Source organism: Lissotriton helveticus, chromosome 1_1, assembly GCF_964261635.1.
Source record: "Lissotriton helveticus chromosome 1_1, aLisHel1.1, whole genome shotgun sequence".
NCBI classification, from domain to species: Eukaryota; Metazoa; Chordata; class Amphibia; order Caudata; family Salamandridae; genus Lissotriton; species Lissotriton helveticus.
In genome coordinates, this window is record NC_136057.1 from 1,464,854,204 (window position 1) to 1,464,879,491 (window position 25,288).

Consider the following 25,288-nt stretch of genomic DNA (forward strand, 5'->3'; position numbering starts at 1 on the left):
GTTATGCTATGTTTTGTTAGGCTATGTTTTGTTAGGCTATGTTTTGTTAGGCTATGTTTTGTTATGTTATGCTATGTTTTGTTATGTTATGCTATGTTTTGTTATGTTATGCTATGTTTTGTTATGTTATGCTATGTGTTGTTATGTTATGCTATGTGTTGTTATGTTATGCTATGTGTTGTTATGTTATGTTTTGTTATGCTATGCTATGTTTTGTTATGCTATGTTTTGTTATGCTATGTTTTGTTATGTTATGCTATGTGTTGTTATGTTATGCTATGTGTTGTTATGTTATGCTATGTGTTGTTATGTTATGTTATGTTTTGTTATGTTATGCTATGTTTTGTTATGCTATGTTTTGTTATGCTATGTTTTGTTAGGCTATGTTTTGTTAGGCTATGTTTTGTTATGTTATGCTATGTTTTGTTATGTTATGCTATGTTTTGTTATGTTATGCTATGTTTTGTTATGTTATGCTATGTTTTGTTATGTTATGCTATGTGTTGTTATGTTATGCTATGTGTTGTTATGTTATGCTATGTGTTGTTATGTTATGTTTTGTTATGTTATGCTATGTTTTGTTATGCTATGTTTTGTTATGTTATGCTATGTTTTGTTATGTTATGCTATGTGTTGTTATGTTATGCTATGTGTTGTTATGTTATGCTATGTGTTGTTATGTTATGTTTTGTTATGTTATGCTATGTTTTGTTATGCTATGTTTTGTTATGCTATGTTTTGTTATGCTATGTTATGCTATGTTTTGTTATGCTATGTTTTGTTAGGCTATGTTTTGTTAGGCTATGTTTTGTTAGGCTATGTTTTGTTAGGCTATGTTTTGTTAGGCTATGTTTTGTTAGGCTATGTTTTGTTAGGCTATGTTTTGTTAGGCTATGTTTTGTTAGGCTATGTTTTGTTAGGCTATGTTTTGTTAGGCTATGTTTTGTTAGGCTATGTTTTGTTAGGCTATGTTTTGTTATGCTATGTTTTGTTAGGCTATGTTTTGTTATGCTATGTTTTGTTATGCTATGTTTTGTTATGCTATGTTTTGTTATGCTATGTTTTGTTATGCTATGTTTTGTTATGCTATGCTAAGCTTTGTTTTGTTATGCTATGCTATGTTGTGTTTTGTTATGCTGTTTTGTTGTGTTTTGTTATGCTAAGTTATGTTATGTTTTGATATGCTTTGTTATGCTATGTTTTGTTATGTATGCTGTGTTTTGTTATACTATGCTTTGTGTTTTGCTATGTTTTGTTATGCAATGCTTTGTTTTGTTATGCTATGTTTTATCTTATGATGTTTTGTTGTGTATTGTTATGCTATGTTTTGTTTTGCTATGCTTTGTTATGTTATGTTTTGTTATGCTATGTTTTGTTGTGTTTTGTCATGCTATGCCCTGCTTTGTAGTGTTTTGCTATGCTATTTCTTGTTTTGTTATGCTAGGTTTGGTTTTGCTATCCTATGCTTTGTTTTGTTATGCTATGCTATGTTTTGCTATGCTATGCTAGGTTTTGTTATGCTATGCTAGTGAGGGTGTGTGAGGGTGAGGGGGTGTGAGGGTAAGGGTGTGTGAGGGTGAGAGGGTCGTGAGGGTGAGTGAGGGTGGGTGAGGGTGAGGGGGGTGAGGGGGTGTGAGGGTGAGAGGGTTGTGAGGGGGGTGAGGGTGAGGGGGTGTGAGGATGAGGGGGTGTGAGGGTGGGTGAGGGTGTGAGGGTGAGTGGATGTGAGGGTGTGTGATGGTGAGGAGGGGTGACCAGAGACAGACAGAGGCCACTGGAGACAGTCAGAGAGCAGCCTAGACAGGGGAGAGAGAGCGGAGAGAGGGAAGAGAGAGTGGAGAGTGAGAGGGAAGAGAGAGCGGAGAGTGAGAGGGAAGAGAGAGCGGAGAGTGAGAGGGGAAAGAGAGCGGAGAGTGAGAGGGGAAAGAGAGCGGAGAGTGAGAGGGGAGAGAGAGCGGAGAGTGAGAGGGGAGAGAGTGGAGAGAGAGTGAGAGGGGAGAGAGAGTGGAGAGTGAGAGGGAAGAGAGAGTGGAGAGTGAGAGGGAAGAGAGAGCGGAGAGTGAGAGGGGAGAGAGAGCGGAGAGTGAGAGGGGAGAGAGAGCAGAGAGTGAGAGGGGAGAGAGAGCAGAGAGTGAGAGGGGAGAGAGCGGAGAGTGAGAGGGGAGAGAGCGGAGAGTGAGAGGGGAGAGAGCGGAGAGTGAGAGGGGAGAGAGAGCGGAGAGTGAGAGGGGAGAGGGCAGGGAGTGAGAGGGGAGAGAGAGCAGGGAGTGAGAGGGGAGAGAGATGGGAGGAGAGAGTGGAGAGAGAGTGGAGAGTGAGAGGGGAGAGACAGCGGAGAGTGAGAGGGGAGAGAGAGCGGAGAGAGGGAAGAGAGAGCGGAGAGTGAGAGGGAAGAGAGTGGAGAGTGAGAGCGGAGAGAGAGCGGAGAGTGAGAGGGCGGAGAGAGCAGAGAGTGAGAGGGGAGAGAGGTCTGACACTGAGATGAGAGCGGAGAGTAAGGGGGGAGGTCTTGACACACACTGAGACGAGAGTGAGAGAGGAGAGAGAGCGGAGAGAGGGAAGAGAGAGCAGAGAGTGGGAGGGGAGAGAGAGTGGAGAGTGGGAGGGGAGAGAGAGTGGAGAGTGAGAGGGGAGAGAGAGCGGAGAGTGAGAGGGGAGAGAGAGGGAAGGAGAGAGTGGAGAGTGAGAGGGAAGAGAGAGTGGAGAGTGAGAGGGGAGAGAGAGCAGAGAGTGAGAGGGAAGAGAGAGCAGAGAGTGAGAGGGGAGAGAGGTCTGACACTGAGATGAGAGCGGAGAGTAAGGGGGGAGGTCTTGACACACACTGAGACGAGAGTGAGAGAGGAGAGAGAGCGGAGAGAGGGAAGAGAGAGCAGAGAGTGGGAGGGGAGAGAGAGTGGAGAGTGGGAGGGGAGAGAGAGTGGAGAGTGAGAGGGGAGAGAGAGCGGAGAGTGAGAGGGGAGAGAGAGGGAAGGAGAGAGTGGAGAGTGAGAGGGAAGAGAGAGTGGAGAGTGAGAGGGGAGAGAGAGCAGAGAGTGAGAGGGAAGAGAGAGCAGAGAGTGAGAGGGGAGAGAGGTCTGACACTGAGATGAGAGCAGAGAGTAAGGGGGAGGTCTGACACACACTGAGACGAGAGTGAGAGAGGTCTGACACTGAGACAAGAGTAAGAGAGGTCTGACACAGACAAGAGTGCAGGGACGGTGACAGCAGAGTGCGCTCTGACTCAGAGGTGACAGGCGGGTGAGTGCGCCGGAGGTCGAGTCTCCGGCGATGGTCGGGGTCCGAGATGAGACAGAGGCCGGGAATCAGCAGTGCTGCGCTCCACTGCTCAGCATCAGATTCACTCCCCCCCCTCCCTCTACTCGTGCGCTTCACACAATGGGACATTAACGCAGCGCTAGAATACACTGCTGGAAGGCGCTTGTCCCATGCAGGCCAGGGAGCGGTGACTCGTGTACTATACAGCGCACTGTGCACGTCACGGGGACACACCACTGAATTACACAGTGAACGCAGGCACACTCCCTCCCGCCCCTGGGAGCCCCCCCCATTATTCCTAAGAGTCTAATTAAGTGCTAATATGTACTGATGGGAGGTGGGGAGGGCATGGGCTTGTGAATGACATATTTGTGTGCGCCCTACAAAGATTCGGCTTAAACAATAAAGAAATATTTTAAAGAAAGGGGGGGTGGAGTACTGTGTGTGAATGGAGTAAAGGACAAATGGGAGAAAGATGGAAATGGAAGAACAGAAAGTCATACGGGTGAAAACAGAAAGGTGAGGCAGGGAAAGGGAGAAAAAGAGGAGGTTTTGTGCCAGAGCGAGGAGAAAACGTGGTAAGAGCAAAATGAGAAAACAAAGACAGTCTGTTGAAGGAACAGACCGGGATGTCAAGAGAAATAAGACAAATGAAAGAGGTAGCAGACAGAAATGTGAAGAGTGAGAGGAAGGAGAAAACAATACCAGGGCGGGATGACGAGCAAAATAGGGATACGAGGTTGGGGATTAGGGAAAAGAAAAAATAGCAAGCGAGGGCACAAGAGAAAGAACGAAAGAGGAGACAGGGTGAAAAAGGGAAATCACGCCCCGTGAGATGTGGGAGGGGGTGGGGGGGGAGCGGGACAAAGGAGAGCTGCGGGCGGAGGGAGGGGGGGAGCGGGACGAAGGAGAGCTGCGGGCGGAGGAAGGGGGTGGGAGCGGGACGAAGGAGAGCTGCGGGCGGAGGGAGGGGGGTGGGAGTGGGACGAAGGAGAGCTGCGGGCGGAGGGAGGGGGGACGAGCAGAGCAGCTCTGGAAACCACCACCGTCTTTCTCCGAGGCAAAGCAGAAATGCCTTGGAGAAAGCATGGTAATTTTCGCATTCGGGGCGTGTGTTTTGTTGTTCTGAGTGACGGGTGACGTCACTGGCGAAAGAACAGCAAAATGTACGCCCCCAAATCCGAAAAAGACGGAGCTTCTTTGGAGGGACGGCTCTCTCCTCCAATGGCTGGCCTCCATTTAGGAAGCCAGCCTATGGAAGAGAGACGAAAAGAGAGGCGGGATGTTGCTGCACTCTAAGTAACAATAAATCTCCGGACTTCCGGTCTTGGCCTACGGCCAAGCCTACGGTCCCGAGACCTAAAAATGCGATGTAGCGCGATGGTCAAAGTAGCATTATGGTTTTAGAGCTGCCCACGTTGGAACAGGGGAACATACGTTCGAGTTCTGGCGTCAGCTCAACATCCAGTGATTCTGGGCAAATCACTTAATATCCCTACCTAGCATAAAAAATTAATTTGATCTTATGCAATGTAGCTGTTCTCATGGTAATAGTTCCAATTAATTTGAACCGAGTTCACGCTAAATAAAACAACCCAAAAATATGAATCATTCAAGAATGTGGGCTACTTTTTGGGGGAATGAACGGGCCCAATTGTGATCCCAGGCCAATCCTGCTCAGCAGTACCTCCACACCCCTTAAATATTTATGGGGGCCAATGCATAATCACGTCTGCATCAGCGTTCCACCATCAATTATGTCAGCCTGCCCATTGCTTACCATCGGTTGGCTTTCTAGTCACTCATTAGCCAAGATCTTATTTGTGTCCCAGCTTGTCAATCTTGTGTTTGTTCCTCACATGGAGCATAGCCTCATTACCGTCTCTTTTGATTGGCTGGCTTCTATGCTTTCACAGCTTGCTTTTCAAGCACAACTTTCTTTCCGTTTGTGTTAGGCACTCGATGAGAGTGCATGTGTTGTCCAGCTGTCGCCCTCGAGTACTTTTTTCCCCTGCACTCTGTGTTGTTCACTGTTACCTGTGTGTTTTCCCCATCTCTATGCTGCCCTCATCCTAGAGTATTTCCCACATTCCGTTCTTGCCACTATGCTTCTACTCCAACTGAGCTATGTCGATAATCTTTTGCTTCTCCTCTCCACTCACTGTGTTGCTTACCCCACCCCTCCCTCTATCTTGCCTTCTCCTCCACACCCTTTAATTTGCTTCCGCCCCTATGCTCTCCTCTCTCACCCATTGCATCTCCACCCCACCCTCTGTGCTGCTCCCCAAGGACCCCCCTAAAAACAAATGCTCACATCATCTTGTAGGTATGCTTATGCACGGTACAAAATGATGCAACTGCTATGTCAGTCTTTTTTACTCTGTTTTCTTTAGCCATGTTGCACAGCATCGGTATGCTTTGCAGCTTGGCTAAAAACCATTGTCAAAGCCAATAGGCCCCTAAGGCAAGACTCTTTAGCTTTGCTAATGCTTGTTCACATTTTGCTTCTGCCCCCCACAGCGTGGGGGGCGACGTGTCAGCCCACTTCAGCCATTGGTCCGGTATTGTGGCAGTCACATTTTGCCTACTCCCACTACTGCATAGAGCACTGGGTCAACCCACTTCAGCCATGGCTAGCTTCTCTATGAGTGAGGACCTTCTGCCCTTTCACACCCTCATGCAAGTAATGCCTTTCCGTGCCAGCGTCTACAATGGCAATATGCACTTTCTCAAACAAGAAAAACTGTTTCAAGGTAAGGTATTATTTTTATTTTTCCCCCCTCTTTGAATTTCTTTGGAGAAATCAAAGGCTAATTGTTTTTTTTTTAGACAATTGTTCTCTTTTACTAATTTTGTTATGCACTCTCACTTGCACAGCGTTGTGATGCATTCTAATTTTTAGCTCATAGCACACACAGCATTCTTAATGCATTAACATTTCTGCAAGTACCTCTGCATTCTACCTTGCACACATTATTTGAGAAAGAAGGTTTTCAACAGTTATCAGAGATGGTGTCTCATTGGACGATTGCTGCCCAGAGCCTACCACAAAGAATGAAGCAGAGTTCTGGGGCATATTCCGATACTTAGACAGCAACAACAAGTAGAGGGTCATGGATCAAAATATGGAAGTGATTAGGTCTCACCTAGGCAGCGCGCATGCACTGCTCTAGGAGGGCCTTTAGCCATCGGTCTGCTCCTTTTCAAGCACACTTGTGCTGGTGATGGCATCCATCTTGCGGGAGCGGCACGCGTGGTAATTGAAAACAGATGGCTCTCTCCGCTGCTCGCTCCCGCAAGGCGGATGACAGCACAAGTGCATTTGCCTGCTCGTTCGCGGCTTCTACCACTAAGACAACAATGCAGTTCTTGGCGAAAGAAAGCTGGTATTAGAAGCACAGAGTTTCTATGACAGTAATGCCACGCGCATGCACCAGCTAATTTAGAAGTTTATGCAGACGTGAAGCGCGCTGCATGCGGAATTGGAAAGATGAAAAACATGTTTGCCAGGAGCCGCTAGCCACACTACATGCGCTCAGCCTTATACTTTACGCTATTAGGATGGTTAGTAGCACTAAGAGACTTTCACACAAGTACTGGTTTCCTGGTACACGTAAACACTTCTGAGCTTTTAAATATGCAGGTGACTCTGGGTTCAAGCGGGGCTACCGGGGGATGGCCATTCTACTTCGGAAAGGGTTGCCCTTCACTCTGCCATAGGCTGAAATAGATGCACAAGGCCGCTATGTGGTCCCGACGGGTAGGATCGAGGGGTACCCCTTAATCTCCTATGTACATACATTCCTCCCGCCATTATGGCCCCTGCCCTCCGCTGCCTCACACTAGTGCTCTCCTCCTTCCCACAAGGCCTGACGGTGGGAGGAGGCGACTTCAACACAGTCGTACAACCCTCATGTGATACAACAGGTACTCCATCGGCTGCCCGCCTTGCCTCAGCAAAACGCCTATCTGACTGGTCCTCTGCCCTGGGTCTCTGCGATGCCTGGAGGGTGTGGAATCCCTGGAAGGTTCAATACACCCACACTTTGGCGGCTCACCGCACCCACTCTTGTATTGACCTGTTCCTATTATCTGTTGTGGATTGTCAATTGATGTCCGGGTCCACAATCTTGCCCAGAGGCATCTCAGACCACTCCCCGGTCTCCCTTTGTCTCGGATACCCCCTGGCGGCGCTCGTACGGTGTGGCGAATGAATGCCTGTTCCTGCAGGACGCGGACTTCACAGAAATTCTCGGGGAAGGAGCTGCAGCAATATTTTTTGGCGAATGCGGGCTCGGTCCCCTCGCCGGGCACACTGTGGGAAGCTAGCAAGGCTGTGATGCGAGGGTTGCTAGGGGTTTCGTCCACGGGAAACGCCTGGAACAATCTCCCCGACTCACGCAGCTGGATGCCCAGGTGGCGCAGCTGGAGGAGGCCCAGGCTGCCAATGATAGCGACGACTCTGCCTGACAACTTACATTGATCCGAGAAGAAATTTGCCAGATCTCGCTGGAGTCCGCTAAAATGCTCTGGCGCTCATCTGTGGTGCGTGTGTACGGATGGGGTGACAAAAACGGCAAACTTCTCCACAATTTGGTGTCCTACCCTAAAGCCAATCGCATCATTCCCGAGATCCGGGATGGAACCGGAGCCCACCACATTACCTCCCAGGACATTGCCCAGACGTTCACGGGCCACTACGCAGCCCTCTACGCGGCTCAACCTCCCCAGACTTCACTGGCAACTTTCCTGCCCCAGACCGGGACTCAGCTGCCCTGCCTCTCCCAGACAGACTCAGAGTCCCTAGACTGGCCTTTCACCCCGGAGGAGATACCCGGGGCTATCTCACTGTTGCGCTCCGGCAAAACGCCCGGGCCCGACGGTTACCCCCAAGAATACTATGCGGCCTACCGGGACACGCTGGTCCCGCACATATTGGACCTGTTTAAGCACGTAGTCGAAGTGGGGTCCTTCCCACCAGAGACTGATGTGGCCACTATTGTAGTCCTCCCGAAGACGCAGCCACCCTTCCTTGCATGTACGGACCAACGTCCCATCTCCCTTATCAATATGGAAGTGGAACTCTTCGCCACCGTGGTGACCCAACGGCTACATCCCCATGTGCAAGAACTGGTACACCCCGATCAATGGGGCTTCATGCCTGCACCGGGGACCCGGCGCTGCATAAGACGTCTCCATCTCGTCCTCGTGCATCGCCACCTCCTCACTCCGTATCTGGCACTGCTCTTCACAGACTTTGAAAAAGCATTCGATACAGTGGATTGGGGCTACCTGGGGGAAGTGTTGGGGAAGATGTGCTTCGGCCTCCCTTTCCGACGCCTCATCCGGGTCATTTACTCTTCTCCCAAGGCGAGGGTCCACATCAATGGTGTGGTTTCGGAGGTGTTCCCTATCCGGAGGGCTGCCCGCTCTCGCCGCTTCTATTTGCAATAGCAATGGAATCCCTGGATTCCCTCATCCGTCAAGACCCCCTCATCCGCAGCTGGGCCTGGGATCCGCACCAGGTTGACAAGATCGCCCTATATGCCGATGACGTCCTCCTTTTCCTGGCGGACCCAGAGGGCTTTGGCCCACGCTGTCGGACACCCTTTCGGCTTTTGAATGGGACTCTGGCCTCAGGCTTAACCCAGCGAAGTCCACCCTAGTTCCCTTGCACACTTCCTGGACGTGCTTCGACTGGCAAACGACCATCCCCTTGCAGAGGTAATCCTTCAAGTACCTGGGGGTGTGGGTGGCTCTCCTCCCGGAACTCGGGTGGGCCTTGATCATCACGCCACTGGTGGCCAAGGCCAAGGCAGACCTCAGAAGGTAGCAGATCCTTCCCCTCAATAGAAGTGCCCTCTTCAAAAGGATGGTCCTCCACCGCTTCTTGTACATCTTACACAACGTGACCACTCATATCCCAGGTAGTTGGTATCGGGAGTTGGACGGCGTCCTGACCCGATTTTTATGGGGAGGGGGAGACAGCGCATGTCCCTTGCACATTGTCGCATAACCCCCTATGATGGGGAAATGGGGGTGACCAATCTCCACCTCCACTACCTGGCCACAAGGCTTATTGTGATCCACGACTGGTTCGCGGGCGGCTGGTCCGACCCGGCGTACCGAGTGGAACTCCGGTCGATGGTCTTCGCACAAATCCAAGCTTACCTGTATGGGAGCCCTGTTCCACGGGCTCTTCCCACAGTCACCAGGACGGTGCTCATGGCCTGGTGAACCGCCTTACGCTACTTAAACTGGGACCAGAAATTCACCAGGTAGATGCCTTTGTGGAGTGGGGCCTGGCTGCAGGAGTCTCGTCCCTCCAGAACTTCCGTAAATGGGACTGCATCGGGATCTCGCTGCTGGGAGACGTTTGGGTGGGGGACCCTGTCAGATCATTTGCAGACCTACAACACCGCCATTCCCTCCACTCCTCCCAATTCTACAAGTACTTACAGAAGAGCCCACATTCCATCCCCCACCTCCTTCCCTGAATTTAGTCCCCTGGAGGCCCACGTGATGATGGAGAACCTGGGTAGAGGGGGGTGTCGTGGATTTATCGCTCCTTGGTGAACCCGAATCCCTAGACCTGTTGCGTGCCCGGTGGGAGCGGTGGCTGGGCCCCCTGGAAGACGCAGATTGGAGGGACGCCCTTATGGCACCCATGACCCTTACGACCTCCTCCAAGTTGCATCTAGTCCAACCCTATTACCTACACACGGCATACCTCACCCCTGCATGCCTGTTCTGCACCCACCTGGGGCCCTCCCAATACTGCCCGCGCTGTAACCACGCCCTAGCCGATTTTTACCATATTGTGTGGCAATGTCCGGCCCTAGCGCTGTTCTGGGCGGGGGTGGAGCTTGAACTCACACAAACACTAGGGTGGGAGGTCCCCCATGAACCGCTACGCCTCATCTCATCCTGGGAGTGTTCGATGGCCTCGATGGATCCAGGGACGATAAGTGCTTCCTGGGAACGGCAGTGGCGAAGCGTGACATCGCGGCGCTCTGGTCCCAGGTCAAGCCACCCACCGTGCAGGGATGGGTGGGGGGGGGGGAATTGGTGTGGCACGCAAGAAGAACCCCTGTTCGAGGCCCGGGGCTGCCCCGAACTCTTTGGCAAAATATGGAGCAAATGGTTTAACTTCCTGCCAATAAAGTGGTTATGTATATGGTGAGTAACGGGCGGGGCAGTGGTCGTCCACAACGGCCGTAGGAGTCGAAGTCGTCTTCCTTCAATGTACTGTATCCGAATAATGTGTATGATTGCTACCAATGTATTTGTGTTGATATTTAAAAATTGAATAAACTTGATTATCAAAAAAAAATATGTAGGTGAAGTCCCCAGTTTTTGATTCTCGCGAAGTTTCGACTTGAGTAAGCCTGCGAAGTTCATTTTTCTGCGCTTTTCAAAAAACCTCAGCACACGCGAGGTCATTTTTTTTTACACTAATTGTATTTTACACTAATTAAAATCATTTTACATGCAAGTAAAATCAATGCAGTGGCCATTCTCTTACGAGGCCGTTGGTGGGCGGAGGCACAGGGGCGCAATATCCGGTTTTGATCCCATCAACCTACACTTACCAGCTATCACACCCTCGTAGATCATTTAAAATGCCGCATTTTCTTCCTGTATACTGTTTTCCTATCTTTATCTTTTCCTTATTTCTTGCCTGGGTGAAAGTCTGAAGAGGAAAACAAAATCCCTGTCCCCAGATAAACTGTAGTGCTTCACGATTGCAGGTGTGATCCCCGACTCATCTGGCAACCGTCGAGCCAGGTGCTGTTGGGCAGCGTTCATTTATCTAAAGCAGAGGTCTTCCAACTGGGGGAGAGGCTCTAACCAAGAGAAGCATCATACTTTGTTGTAAGTGATAAATAAGCATTTGCATAGCCAATAGGTCTCGCCTTTGGGACCTTATAAGTGTTTAGTTATCCAGCACAATATCCTTGGTGCACCAACATCAAGCGTTGCATGGCTAAACACTGATAAGGTCCCAAAGGCGAGACCTATTGGCGATGCCAGGGCTTGTTTTTCAATTGGTGGGGGTCCCTCCGATGAGAAGCCCTCTTCCAGCCCCTCCTTCCAGAAGTACATCCGACATCTCCCTTCATTCCTAATTATCTTTTAGCATTTTTCATCAGTCCGTACCCTTTTTAGGTCTCGCTTGAGACAGCGCATGCAAGAGATTTAGTAAGTGGATTTTAAAAGTGCCACCAGAGGCTTTTGCTGGCCCACAGCTTGCGTTCATGAGCTTGTGCATGTTGCACAGCTGCCATCTGTGTTTTTATTGCTGTAATCAGGCTCCTCTGCTTGCACTACCCCCCCTCCCTTTTCCCCCTCCCTACTGGTCAGCTTCGTTTGTGTCTTCTAGCTGTGAATCAGGCACCTCCGCGGGCACTCCCCCTCCCTTCTCCCCCTCCCTCTTCGTCAGATTATTTGTGTCTATCACTGTGAATGCTCCTGCTTCCACCAGGCACACACACCATCAGTCGTCAGTGCACGGTTTCACCAGGCACACACACCACCAGCCGTCAGTGCACGCTTCCACCAGGCACACACACCACCAGCCGTCAGTGCACGCTTCCACCAGGCGCACACACACCACCAGCAGTCAGTGCAGCAGGCAGGCTCTTCTCAGAATTTCTTGGTAAATATGTGTAAGATGCCTGGGAGGGAGTGGGTCGATTTCCTTAAACCATGCTGAGTATGCAGGTGCAGTGTATGAACTGCTATGTGAGAGTGAGTCATGCTGCCTGGGGCTCACTCACTCCACACTTGTAAATTGCGCCTGCACCAGGCGTTCTCATTCGCAAAGTTGAATGCACACAGCTAGGCAGACCCCACACCCCCGGTGAATGACTGATTCCTACAACCAGAATGGAAACAACAATCAGAGCAATGAAAACAAGTTTATTTGATGAAATGAACTGTTAACAAAAACCATGCCCAGCTATTGTAGATCTGGCAACTTAAACAAAACAGCAACAAAAAACAAACAAGCATTGGCATAGCCAATAGGTCTTGCTTTTTGGACCCTATAAGTATTTAGTTATGCAGCAGAATATCCTTGCTGCAACAACACCATCTGTTGCATGGCTAAACACTTATAAGGTCCCAAATGCGAGACCTATTGGCTATGCCAATGCTTGTTATTTGTATTTCTTCAGCCCGTAGCCACTCTATTGCATATTTACACTGCATTTCTATTGGGGGGGGGGGGGCTTTTCATTGTATCGGTTGCATCATTCTTCATTTTGCTATCAACTGAACCAATGAGATTAACCTATAAAGAATTTTACTCTTTTTCCGTTTGGGATGTAAGCCTAATATACAATGCCGGAGAGAGCATTCAATTTGAATTGCTCGTATCGCAGTCATGGCAGCTTTCATCGGCCATAATAGCCTTTGATCACAGGCCACGCCCATACCTGCTGCAGTATGACAACATCTGGACATTCTCCCTTTTGTGTTGGATAGATCTTGCTAACAATGCGGGGATATGGTAGGCGTAGCGCAGTATTTTGAACTGTATTAAGCGAAACCTAGCATTACTCGATGTCTCGTTATGATACACCAGCGCCCTATCCTATTCAGAGTCGGTAAGCAGTTTATCAGTGTTGTTCTCCCAGTGTCCATTAAGAAAAATGGGGTAACCCTAAGGCATGGACCTGGGTATACAGTATTATCAAAAAACCAGTACAATTAGAGCAGACTGTCTGTAGGTGCCCTAAATAAATAAATAAATAAGTAATTGATGGAATATATTTGATTTAGTCAACTGTCATAATCAATAGGTTTAGGACCATTGTTTTTTGATAATTCTCCCAGTGTCAGCTTACTTTCAGGGGTTCATGTACCATTTCCCGCAGCAATGACTTGTAGATTATAGATACACGTCTGCCCTCATCCTGCATAGCCCCACGTATGTGAGATTATGGAGGGCGCCTTGGGAAGCTGCTCCATCATTTTGCACTCCCATAGTAATTTTGGTGAATGTTAACAATTGACCATGGATAATGATACATTTATTTCTAGCATCCTTGAATGCTAAAAATGTCTTCTCTTCATCTAGGTCACCCAGCTCCCGGCAACCCCCCCCCCCTGTTTCCGCAGTACGACACACTTGGCAGGTCCCAAATAAAGTTCAACCATTCATTCCTGTATTTACTGCTTATGCTGAATGTAAATCAAATACTGCAATTATTTTGCTTATTGACTAATTCCATCTTTTTCTGGAAAACATCTTTCTTGAGGAAATTGCGCGTAAAATGTATTTGCTTGCGAACAATTTCTGAGAGAGAATGGTGGCACTCTGGCTCCTCATTTTAGGAACACCTGTGGACTCCTAGTTCATTTGAGGAGATGAAAAAATACCCGTCCCTTAGACTCCTCATGGGAATAGTGCACAAACCAACCATAAACTCTTACTGGTTGACTCATACAGTTAGGGCAACACCCAGGTTCACATCATCATAGCCAGAGTCAAATAGTTGATTCTACAGTGTATGCTGCATTTCATTGATAATTCATGACAGGCTCTTCAAAATTCAGCTGTCATAAAACATTTGTCTGACAAGTTTCTAGGGATCTGATAGAGACATCTAGCCGCAGATTCCTTACCGTAGAATTCACCCCAGGCGCCAAACTGGATCGGGAAAGAATTTCCAGTAGAACCTCTGCACGTCGGTGAAGGGCGTTGTGCGACTCTGTTGCGACATCGTCCACCAGATGCGACGTCGACGGAGTCCATATCAACCCTTCCCCAACGTGCTGATGCCAGTTTCTTCTTTTCCACACTACAACTCTGATCCGGAGAAGCGGCTCCTTAGACCAGTTTTTGGGCTTCTACGACATTTTTTGTGTCTATAACAGTTTGTCTTTTTTATGGGCCTTCTAGTTTTAAACTTTATGATTCTTGTGCTCGACAGATGACGGGCATGGACCCTCATTCTGTCTGCATATGGTGCATGGGCGAGCACCACGACTCCAAGGAGTGCGACGCCTGGCAACAAATGAAGCCGAAGGTGTTTCGGGAGCGATAGATGAAGCTCCTGACAGCAGTTGTTGAAATCCTCTGAATCTTGCCGATCTTGGTCTCCTTCCCGTTCAACAATTCTTTCATGGAGCCGTTCCTGTAGACGTCGCTCGCCATCCAGCCGAAAATCAGGACACAAACAGATAAATCCGTGACATCTCTTGGCTTCGTTGTCTCACAACGTGGATTCCCATGGTTCCTCACACCTGCAAGCTGAGGAACAACTGCAAGAGTCTCTCCTGTGCCTCCATGCCTTTCCTGGAGCCAGGTCAACTTCAACCCAAATGAGAGATTATTATTGTGCTCTCCACACCATCTTTGGGTCTTCGCCATCCCCTGGAGCGCCTTCGGGCCCTAAGGAGGTGACCGGTGCCCTGACTGTGCCCATGTCGGTGGGTTTGTCCTCAGTGCCAGTTGGGCCCTTATACACATTGCTGCAGGTGCACAGCCCTTCCGGGTTCACACCTGAGGTGGGGGTCAACCCCGACTTGGCTTTGAGGCTCACTTCTGCGGCGCCGATCGACTGACTCTGTGCCAGTGCACGACCCTTCGGGTCTGGCTCCTGAGACATCGGCCTCCCCTCGCCTCATTCGGTCCACTGTGCCATTGGTGCCATCAGCTGCCCTTCCACTACCTTCTCCGGATGTGGGTTTGATGCCGGATTGGCATTGATCGATGTCGAGTGCAGAGCCAATGCATCAGGGTTCAGTGGAACAGTTTTTGGAAGAAAATAAGGAAGGGGTTGGGCTTGTGCAGCCAGTGCCCGAGGATCCTCCTATTGTGAATAGTTGGATTGCTGTTTGGGTGAAGCAAGGGTGAAGCAAGCAGGTTAGAGTCTTACCCTGCTTCTGGCCTCCTTTCTCCTTCTCGCCTGGCCACGGAGGAAAGGCCTTCTTTGACAGACACGTTGGAAAGGGTGGGTTTAGGTTTAGATTTGTCTTTTCCTTTGGTGGCAAAGTCTACAGACCCCCTCATTGGATTTCTTCACCGAGCCAATCAGTTAGTATTGCCCTTTTGTGAGAAGCTCCATGATGTTTTGTTAGGGGGCCTGGTCTAAGCCGGATACTGGTGCTGCTGTGGACCATTTTATTTGTCTCCTCCGCCACCCAACACACACACACCAGTTTCATGGTGCAGGTTGCTACGACTTCTCATGATTTCGATTTTCAGCCTCATACTCCCCTTGACAGACATTCCCAGAGACAGGACTCTTGTTGAAAGCCTATTTTCTCTTCTACCAGTGCAGCTTTACGTTCAACTAACGCATCTTGCGTTCTCAGATGTTTTTCTCATGCGATTAGTTGGTAGGGCTATTGCCATCGCTCCCGGATGCTAATCGGAATGATATGGCCCAATTGATTTCGAATGGGTAGCAGGCAGCTACATTAATCATTCTGTGTGGGATGGAAACCACTGATTCAGTTGGCCGCTTTATGGCTTCTTCTGTGGCGTTGCGCCGGTGGGCTTGGCTTCGCAGCACTGGATTTTTGGAGGCAGTCTAATACACTTTAGTTGACATACCATTTGGTGGCCTCCATTTATTTGGCACCATGCTGATGCTGCTTTGCGTCGTTCTAGAGACAGTCGTGGTAGTACAGACACTTTGCTCTGTTTCCCTGCTCTCAACTTTCATTTTTTTTCTTCATGGAGTTGGTCATGTTCAGTTTGTTATTCTGTGTTGTGTCACTGACTCATATCTGTGTTCCTTTATGCTTTTTGAAGGGTGCCAATGTTGGTCAGTACCCTATAGGACTTCGCCCGAAGGGGTGTTCCTGCAGGTCTTATTCTTCTTTGTATTGACACTGTCAACAACAGGTTGTCTTTCTTTGTGACCTTATGTGCGTCTACGACCTATTGAATAGGTTTTTTTGTTATCTCTGCTGAAGGGCTCCTTGCTCAGGAGGTTTTTTTTAGATGGTATTTCTTTCTAGGACGAGATAATTTGCCTAAGTTACCTGTTCTTAAGGGCACTTGAGGTATGCATATTGCCATTCTTTTTACTAATTTTCTATCCTTTATGGGATTCTTGTTTTCCCCTTGGGGAAGGTTGTTTATAGTTTGTTTATATACCACTACCGGTGCATCCTTGGTCTCTCCTGATTTTCTCAGGGAGAACCCTTTATGTTTAAGGATTTTCCACTGGAGCAGTGGAATGTCTGGTAGGAATTCTACTCTGCAATCCACGTTCTGGGCCGGACTGGTGATTTCCGTTGGGACATCTTTTTCTCTTGTGTTCCCATTTTCTTTCGCCAACCTTGCTGGCCTTTCCTCAGCAGGTTGCAAAGTGTTATTTCCTCTATTCTGTTTCTGTCCTGCTGATTTCCTTTATTGGCGGTCTATTCCACATTCTTTATCTGTGTGGACGTGCATGAGATTCTCACATTCTCTAATCTCTTTGTACGACCTGCCTTGTTTCCTTGTTCGGACTCTTTCCGTCAGGTCCTGGGTACAACTGTTGCATATATGCAATGTAGTTTTCCTTGCTGCCTATATTTTGCATGGCATCAAGATGTTTACATTTCTCTTCTCTCGCCATGCTTTGTCTGTAGGATAATGGCTTCATCCATCTGCATATGAATTTTTACTACTGGTTGCTAGCCAATGGTTCCATCTTTGGGCTCCCTTTCCTGCAGGTTGGTTGTTCTTTCACAGATGGTTCTGTTCGGTTGTGCTATACGGTGTCATATAGCCTTGTCTTTAGGAATCTGTCATTGCCACTGGTGTCACTTTTGGAGTTTCTTAGGTGATTTTTTCCACACTTTGTGATCAATTCTTTGGATAACCTGCGTTTGGCATAGTATGCACAGGACTCAACCCTAGCACTTGTTTTCCCTTTCAAGTGTTTTTCCTTCTCTTTCCTTCAATTTGATGATTCCTGCTTTTGTGGAACTTTGGTTTCTTTAGTTAATCTATATTGTTTTTATTTCACTTGCCTCTCCATTTCGATTGGCTTTTTCATTGTTGGTTCAAAATGTTGGACCTTATGCTTTATGCAGCTTCTTTTTCCTATAGGACTGTGTTTTTACTTTTTCCATCGGCGTCTGCTTTGTCGGATAGCCTTCATCGTTCAGACAGTCTCTGCCTTCCAATGGTTGGCTATTACTCACCTTGCCCATTTTAGGCCAGTTCACCCTTGCATTCTTTATTACAAGGTGATTTTTGCCGGTGAGTTATTTCAGGATGCTGCTCCTACCAGCCATTTTCAGGCTTCAAACAGGCTAGCATAATTACATAATGCTTTGCCAGTTTTTTCTTTTGTTGAGATGTGTGATGACCCTCTCTCTCTTTCTTTCCTACTATTTTTGGGTACTATGTTGCTGGTGGGTCAGCCACATACTTCTTATATTCATGAATGTCTGCGTGGTGCTGCTTGCATTCTTTCATCGATATATTTTTTACATATTACTGTATTATCTACTATTGGTAGGGCAATGCTCTATGGACGTGTGTGTCTTAGACATAGGACTATATATCTGTATCTCAATGTTTATATATCTATATATCTTTTCGTAACACGGCCTCCATGTCACCTTTTTGAGATAGTTTTCTAAATTGTTTTGTATGCATTGTCTTTCTTCTCCACCTCTCTGTGGATTGTATCCCTGTTTGGTGTATCTAGTGGCACTTCTTCATCTGGGAGTTCTCCCAGGACAAGCCTTGCTTTTTGTTTTGTCCTAGCAGATTTGTAGTGGAAGCACACCTGATGCTTCCTCTACTGTACATGTGTTTGAGATTACTTCTCAGTGTTTTCACCCGAGATAGTCTCTATTGCTGTTAGTACGCAGAGCTTTGCTCTGTTATGGTTCCTGTGGCTTCCAGGCTTCAGCTATTCATGGTTCCAAATCCCAACTTTGGTCTGGGTAATATGTTGAATCATATTGGATTAGTGTCTTTTGACAGGTGTTTCTATTGCTATGGGTTCTGTTTACCAATCTCTCTAATTTCCATGTTGCTTATGGTGAGATGTATTGTCCTTTTCACCCGATTGTCTCACTCCACTGTTTTTTTCTGTCTTTCACTAAACCAGTTGGTTTTTTGTGTGTATTTTTTGGTAAGATCCGTTCGCAGACCCACCTCCAGGGTTGTTGTTGCTATGGTATCCAATTCTAAGATAAGGAATCTGCGGCTAGTTGTCTATCAGATGGACAAGTTACTTACCTTGGGTAATGCCTTATCTGGTAGAGACATAGATTTTGTAATGACCCACCCATTCTCCCCGTTCTGCAAACTGTTTCTTCTTAGCTACAACATCCGTTAGTTGAAATTATTTCATAGTAAATTACCACTTGTGGTGGTGGATTCATTATATAGTATGTTACCACTTGCAGAGGTTAATTTAAAGATGTATTTATCTTTTTGGCACACGGTTTCCATAGCCAGTTTCTATGGTGGCTCCGCGTTTTGGTGCAGAAATTAGTCACGAAAAAAACTGATGTCATTGCGTTGGGGGAAGAGATTATGTGGACTCCGTCGACAGCACATCCAATGGACGGCTCTACGGAGTCGCATGATGCCCTCAACCGATGCACAGAGGTTCTGGTGGACAACAATTCTGGATCATGTCTGACATCTGGGGAGAATTCTAGGGTTTGGAATCTGCAGCTAGACTATGTCTCTACCAGATAAGGCATTACCGAAGGTAAGTAACTTGTTCATTAATACTCCTGGTAAGAATATAGCAGTGTACTAGTCGTTGAGCTTGTACAAAAGGTGGCAGGCTGTTCATGCAGTAAAGACCAAGCAAAAGAGCTCATTACACCCTCAAGCTGCCCTTATCCTGTGAGGTTTCCAATGGTTATGTATGCCGCCTGAAAGTATATAATGGGAAGGACTCTTCTACTAATTCTGAGGGTTGCCCTTTCACATTAGGAATTTGTGAGAAGATTGTATTGGAATTCTCACAATCACTCCTTCCTAAAGCTTTATGTGGACACTTCTATACATTAGTCCATCTGTTCATTGAGCTGTATGAAGCTGGCATTATGGCTTGCAGTACAATGCTGAGTCACTGCTAAGGATTTCCTCTGAAGTTTGTTTGTAAGAAGCCCCAAAAAGGCCAGAGTAGTGCGCAGCAACAAATTGCTGACTGAAATTCCCAGACAGGTGCTATATATGTGAGCTCTCAGTTCATGTTGTGAGCACTACTCCAGTCACAGTTTGGGGTCAGTTGGCAGAAGTCCAGAAGTTCAGCTGTATACTGGATTACAACAAGTATATGGGTGGAGTAGGTTAAAATGATCAGGTGCTTTAACCACATAATGCGAGTCTTAAAATGTGCACATGGTATAAGAAGTGGGCTACCCATCTGATCATGCTGCCATCATCCGGTGCGTGTATGGAGTTTGTCAGTCTAACACAGGAAAATTAATGGATTTCCTTGATTTTCAGTTGACCATTATGGAAATGGTTACTGCTGTAGAACCAGTAGCCTCTACTTAATCTGTTGTGGAGGGCGTTGCAAGGCTGCACAATCTGCATTTTACAGACTGTATTCCTGCAACAGAGAAAAATAGACTACCATATCAACAGTGCAGGGTACGCTCTTAGCAAGGAAGGAGAATCATTGTTACAGTCCCAAGTGCCCATCTCAGCCAGACCTGCGTTTTCCAACTTACCTCTCTGTATACCATCCAAAAGTGATGCTCTGGGAAACTGACTGAAGTGGAGCAGTCAGGTTAATAGTAAAACTAGCCTTTAAATTGCACTGCACGGATACAGCTCTTCCAAGGGCCATTACTTGATTAGCTATGCAGCCTTTCAAATGTTTCCATCTAATTCAGAAAATCTTTCGAATGGTTCTCAACCAAAGAATGACCATAACCCAAGATAGTCTTTCGTCCTATTAGATACAAGTCACTGTGCCTTTACTTACTCCAGTAAATAGGTATACAGTGGTCATGTTTGTGGCCTGGTTGCCATCTTCATCCTCCGTCCAAATGTGGCATATCTTCCGTCCACTGTATTAAAAGAGCATTATAGTCAATGCAAAGCACAATGGTGGAATGGCCACCTGACACATGTTGACAGAGTTCCATGTCCACCAAGCCCGAAGGTCCTCAGGATTTCTGGGATTGCTCTTTAGGGAATTTAGAACAGTCTGAGCCAGCATGTTTACCCCAGTTTTCAAATGTATGTGTGCTCACACTGTCCAAGAGATGGGTTACAAGATATCTTCGGACACCCTCCATCTAACCTCCTCTGGTAATTATATATATATATATATATATATATATAGCAAAAATATAACTGATAGCAGCGTAATATGGGCTGATACGTCTGTTGAAGGTTTCTGGTGACATCATAAACCACATTGCCCTCCAAACCCCGAGATGGCAACACGGGACCATACTCAACATGGCATCTGTTGTTTTCTTTTCATAGTACATGTTTATTTTAGGGCACTTAGCCTGAAAAGGCTGTTTTGGACAATATGCAGCTAACAATAGGCTTAGTGTTTACCTTTCTTGAATTTTTTTTAAATAAAACAATTATGAGGGTCTGTGGATTAAGAGATTCTGTGACTTCAGCGTGTACCACATAATTATGGATTGACTGCATTTGCCATAAAATTTGCACATTTCACAAATACATTTCTTAAAAAAAATGTTTAACAACTCTTTTTATTGAGAGATCGCACATAAGACACAGCACTCCGTACCCCGGAGGAACTGCAACAGGCATAGCATAATCAGCGATCCATACAACTTTATGTAGCATAACCCCGAGCCCCCCACCCAGCAGCCCCCCCAGACCCACCCCCCAACCTCCCCCCAGCGCAATGTCTCTTTATTCCTGTGGAAAAAATTGCATACATATAGCAGTGTGTATCAGGTTGCCCCCATGTCCCCCTCACATCTACCCCTCTTCGTCTCTTAACAATGCTGGCGGTTCCAACCTGAGTCCCCTGTAATCTGCCCATCTTTTCCATATTTTGTAATGCTTCCTGGGACAGCCCCTGGCCTCAAATACTGGCCGCTCTAACCCCATAAGAAAGTCGAGACCCTTTTTCTATATCAACACCTTGGGCGCCTGGGGATCTTTCCATGCCTGTCACAAATACATTTCTAATGTGTCAAATGCATTAACAAAAATATACAGACGGTGACTATGCCAAGTAAGTGTTATTTTTTGTTGCATTATTCATTCAGGTAGGCTTGCAGCATAAATTGGTCCTCTGTTCTGCATAAATAATATTAGTGGCCCTGGCCATGTTAAAGCCCTGCAGTGGGATTGGTCATTATACCCGCAGTTATCTAAACAAGGCGGGAGCAGAAGAAGTTAGAACTGCAAATGACCAACAAGTCTCTCTGGCAGATTAAACCGGTTTCTGACAGGTCAATATATATCTCCTGTCCAACCACACTCACCCCCATGTAGCATGTAGGGAGGGGGGGGGGGGTAGTTGCTCTGTTTTGGAATGCCCTGAAGATTGTCTGATTTTGTAGCGCCTACCGAAGGACACAAACTAAAACTGGGGCAACAGGAAGAGTGGGACCACTCTCCACAGGGGAATAACACATTTTGTGTGAAACTAACTAGGAATGGTAGAGCGCGGTGCTGATAATTGTAATCAATTGATATGTCTAGTGCAGTTACAGGGGTAAGAGCTAGGGCATACACATTTACCCAAAATGTCTACAAGGAGGAAAGATGCTCTATTCCAGGTGTAAGTTCACTTGAATCCAGAACGTGGGGCTCTCCTACCTACCTTTACTCATTTGATCCTGTTGTGTGATCCTGGACTAATCACGTCGTAACCCAAAAGCTATGAAACGAGCCCTTCACTCATGTGTCTATTTGTCAGTATTGGCTTATTAGTAAGCAGCTCGCTGCCTTCTGGCTCTTTTAACTTTATTAACAGTGTTTCAAAAAACCCTCACGTCAAGTGCGTTTGACTAAAAAAAGGCGACAGCCTCAAGGCGGGACACTAACACAGCAGCCTACTCCAAACTTCCCTAGGTTCCTTGGAGAGATTCAATGCACAGTGAGAGCTGCGGGAGTAGCAAGCCAAGTCACTCCAGCCTTGCTACGCTTTACCTCACACAGGGCTTTAAGTGGGCCGGGTCCTGTGGGTGCTCAGTCCCACAGTTCTAAAAAGTAGGTGCCGAGATGGGTCTCTATCGGGCTTTGCCCTCACCATCTGTGTAAAGCACATTGAACTCTGCAGCAGTGCCACCCATCACTCACTGCCCTGATGTCACTTCAAAGAGACTTGTTATGTTTCTTTCACAGGCTCATCAGTTCAACATGCTATACAACGAAGCCATAGTTGTTGCTTATATCTGATGCCACTAATAACCATTGACAAAACCAATAGTCCTGGCTTGTTGTAGGTGTATTGTTACATGTTGTAATAAATATCCGGATGCAATGACAGATGCAGCAAAATACTAGTGGGGCGGCACACTATGCTAATGCCGATGTTTAGCTTGAGTGTTTTTAAGCCACGCCCTTAATTATACCGACTACGCCCCCCCCCCAGTTTTTTGATCCCACACAAAGCTCTGCCTGACCTCAAACTCCTACCGTTTCATCCCAGTCAAATATGTTCTAGAATATCTCATATCCTCAGTGCTTTAAATGGACAAACATAAGTGCAGGCGCTCATTAAAAGGAGGGATAGACTGGGGGTGAAGCTTGGGGTGGGCATAAGGGTGGTGCTATAGGCAGAACAAGGGACGGGGCTACATTTTTTACCTTTCTAACGTTTTTATGTAATAAATATGCATCATTGTTAGAACATCAGATGTATCTGTCCATTAGCTTTTTGCATTAATAACCATTTATATAAGACTTACTAAGTGTTTATTACTACCCAAAGTAACCCCTTTTTAGCAACCTTAAAAAATGAAATGAAAAGATTGAGAAAAAAACAGTAAGGATATATATATATATATATCATGTTTTTGCATGCAGGTCCTTGCCGCAGGGACATAATTCACTAAGATATATGCCAAGGATGTTAACTTGTGACCTACACCGAAGACGAGGATCTATGCAACAAAAACATTATCCTACTGAGTTATCTACATAAAAAAAAAAATCCCTGAACTACATGTTGCATGCTATGCTTTCCAGCAGGCACAATGGCCCTTGATGTAATTTTATTGTGAGTTGAACCTTAGATTAGAATGCACACAGATCTTTCTAGCAAGGGCATTAACCACCAGAGTTATCCACTTTCTTGCTAGTTATGGTGCCCCAATCTCAGCCAAGAGAAAGGCACTGGCTTCCTGTGGCATACGATTAGTAAAAAAGCTAGCAATTTATCAGACACTCTTTTCATTCTTGGCCCACCACAGGCATCAGTAACTGGAAAAAAAATGCTTGTATGTGTTTTAAAGAGGCACAATATCAAGCCTTTGGCTTTTACATAGTGCTTAACATCTGGTCTTGTGTTAGATGTACTGGCGAATTTGTGTTAAAAAGTCTAAATGTAGCAGTTTACAAACAGAGCTTTCTGCTACAGAAGCGTCATTGTAGCACCGTGTTACCCTGAACAATGCCTCTCACACCCTCGCCCATTAGATTTAATTGCCATCTCTCTGCCCCCCGCTGTGTAAAAACAAAGGCTAATCGAACCTGCCTGCAGCCACACCTCTGCTCTGATGGCTCCCAGAGCAGCGTATGCAGATCACTCGGCCCAGGCTTCCACTGTGAATATGAGTGGAAGGGGCTGCCGACGTACGAGGTGATTGCGGACAGGAGCACCACCTGCATCAAAACCAGGCCCTCGTGAGTACCGGTACTCTCCTTATTCAAGGAAAAGTGCCGGTACTCGATGCGAGAAAATGAACAAGTGCCGGTACTCAGTACCGGTGAGTACCGGCCCATTTAAAGCACTGCATATCCTCCACCCCCTTACAGCTATTTGGAAAGAGCTAGGTACACAATGGAAAATAAATGCGTGGACCACAATTTAAAGCACCCCACCATAGAAATAACTCCTGGAGTTGTTCATATTTAATAAACAATAACATGTCAGAAAGCGAGACTAGCCAGATAAAGATGAACGTATGATAATAGCGGAGTTAAAAGGGCTCTGCATGTTAGTATGAGGAGTGCAACTGAGGTGTAAGAAGCTCACATTACTTCTAGAACAGTCCAGTGCGTTTATCTGAAAACACACACAGCCACGAAGAGTTAAATAGGGGTCAAAGGGGCGTTTTAATAGAGTAAGAAGAATCAAGGCAATTTCACAAATAATAATTTAAAGTTTTAAAACCAAGGCATGTCCCACCTTTCTGCTGCACACCTTGTGCCAAACACAGAGGAGCCTGGCGATCGCACCGTGATATGCTGCGCATTTTAAACACAATGAACCAGAGGCCAAGAAGGGTAAAAAAAGACCCCAAGCCCCGGTCCACGGGTAGACCCCAAGAAAATGAAACCGCAAGCTCTTACCTGCTCCTGGCTTGAGAGGTTCTACGAGGGCAAAGGTCAGCGTGGGAGAGGGACACGCCTAACGCCAGCTAGCCAGGATTGGGGTAACCAGGGAAGACCCCAGTTCTCTCCAGTGAATGTATTCAGGAGCTGCTCTGCTCTAGCGTTTTTGCCTGGGCAGGCTCCAGCAGGGTCAAAGGTCAGCCTGGCCCATCCTCTGGGCGGGGCCGTGCGGGGAGGACTTGGCAGTCCAGGTGTGTGTGCGCACGTGTAGGGCTGTAAAGGAGGGCACCCCCTGCTTCCTAAATAGAGCAGCCCGAATGCAGAATGCAAGAAATGTGCTTCATTCTATGGTAATTTCTTTATTTGTCTTTAAATCCCATCGGCACACATGGCCTAGAGTTGGCGGGGTGGGGGGTAGGTAACACGCTACAAAGCGAGTCTAAATGAACGGATGCCTCACCGTTCATACCCTTACGGGCAGAGACGTTTTGAGGCATGGCCAAAGTGGGAAGTTGCCCAGGAAGACCCCGACTTTCCAAGGGGACCTGGAAGAGTGAACTTTATTTCTCGCCAGATTCTTTTTTTTAACTTGATTTCAAC

The 25,288-nt window shown here is 47.1% G+C and overlaps 1 protein-coding gene across 4 annotated transcripts in view; it reads right to left on the reverse strand.

Moving 5' to 3' along the window:
- The window catches only part of SLC39A5 (solute carrier family 39 member 5), a 284,979-nt gene extending 260,082 nt beyond the window's left edge, over window positions 1-24,897 (reverse strand). For 2 of the 4 annotated variants that reach the window (XM_078686198.1, XM_078686177.1), the window contains exon 1: window positions 24,707-24,889. The gene's annotated coding sequence lies outside the window, so the exon portion shown is untranslated. Of the gene's footprint in view, window positions 1-24,706 lie in introns of all 4 variants that reach the window. The other 2 variants (XM_078686187.1, XM_078686207.1) reach the window with 2 other exon arrangements.
- Window positions 24,898-25,288: the final 391 nt, after the last annotated feature.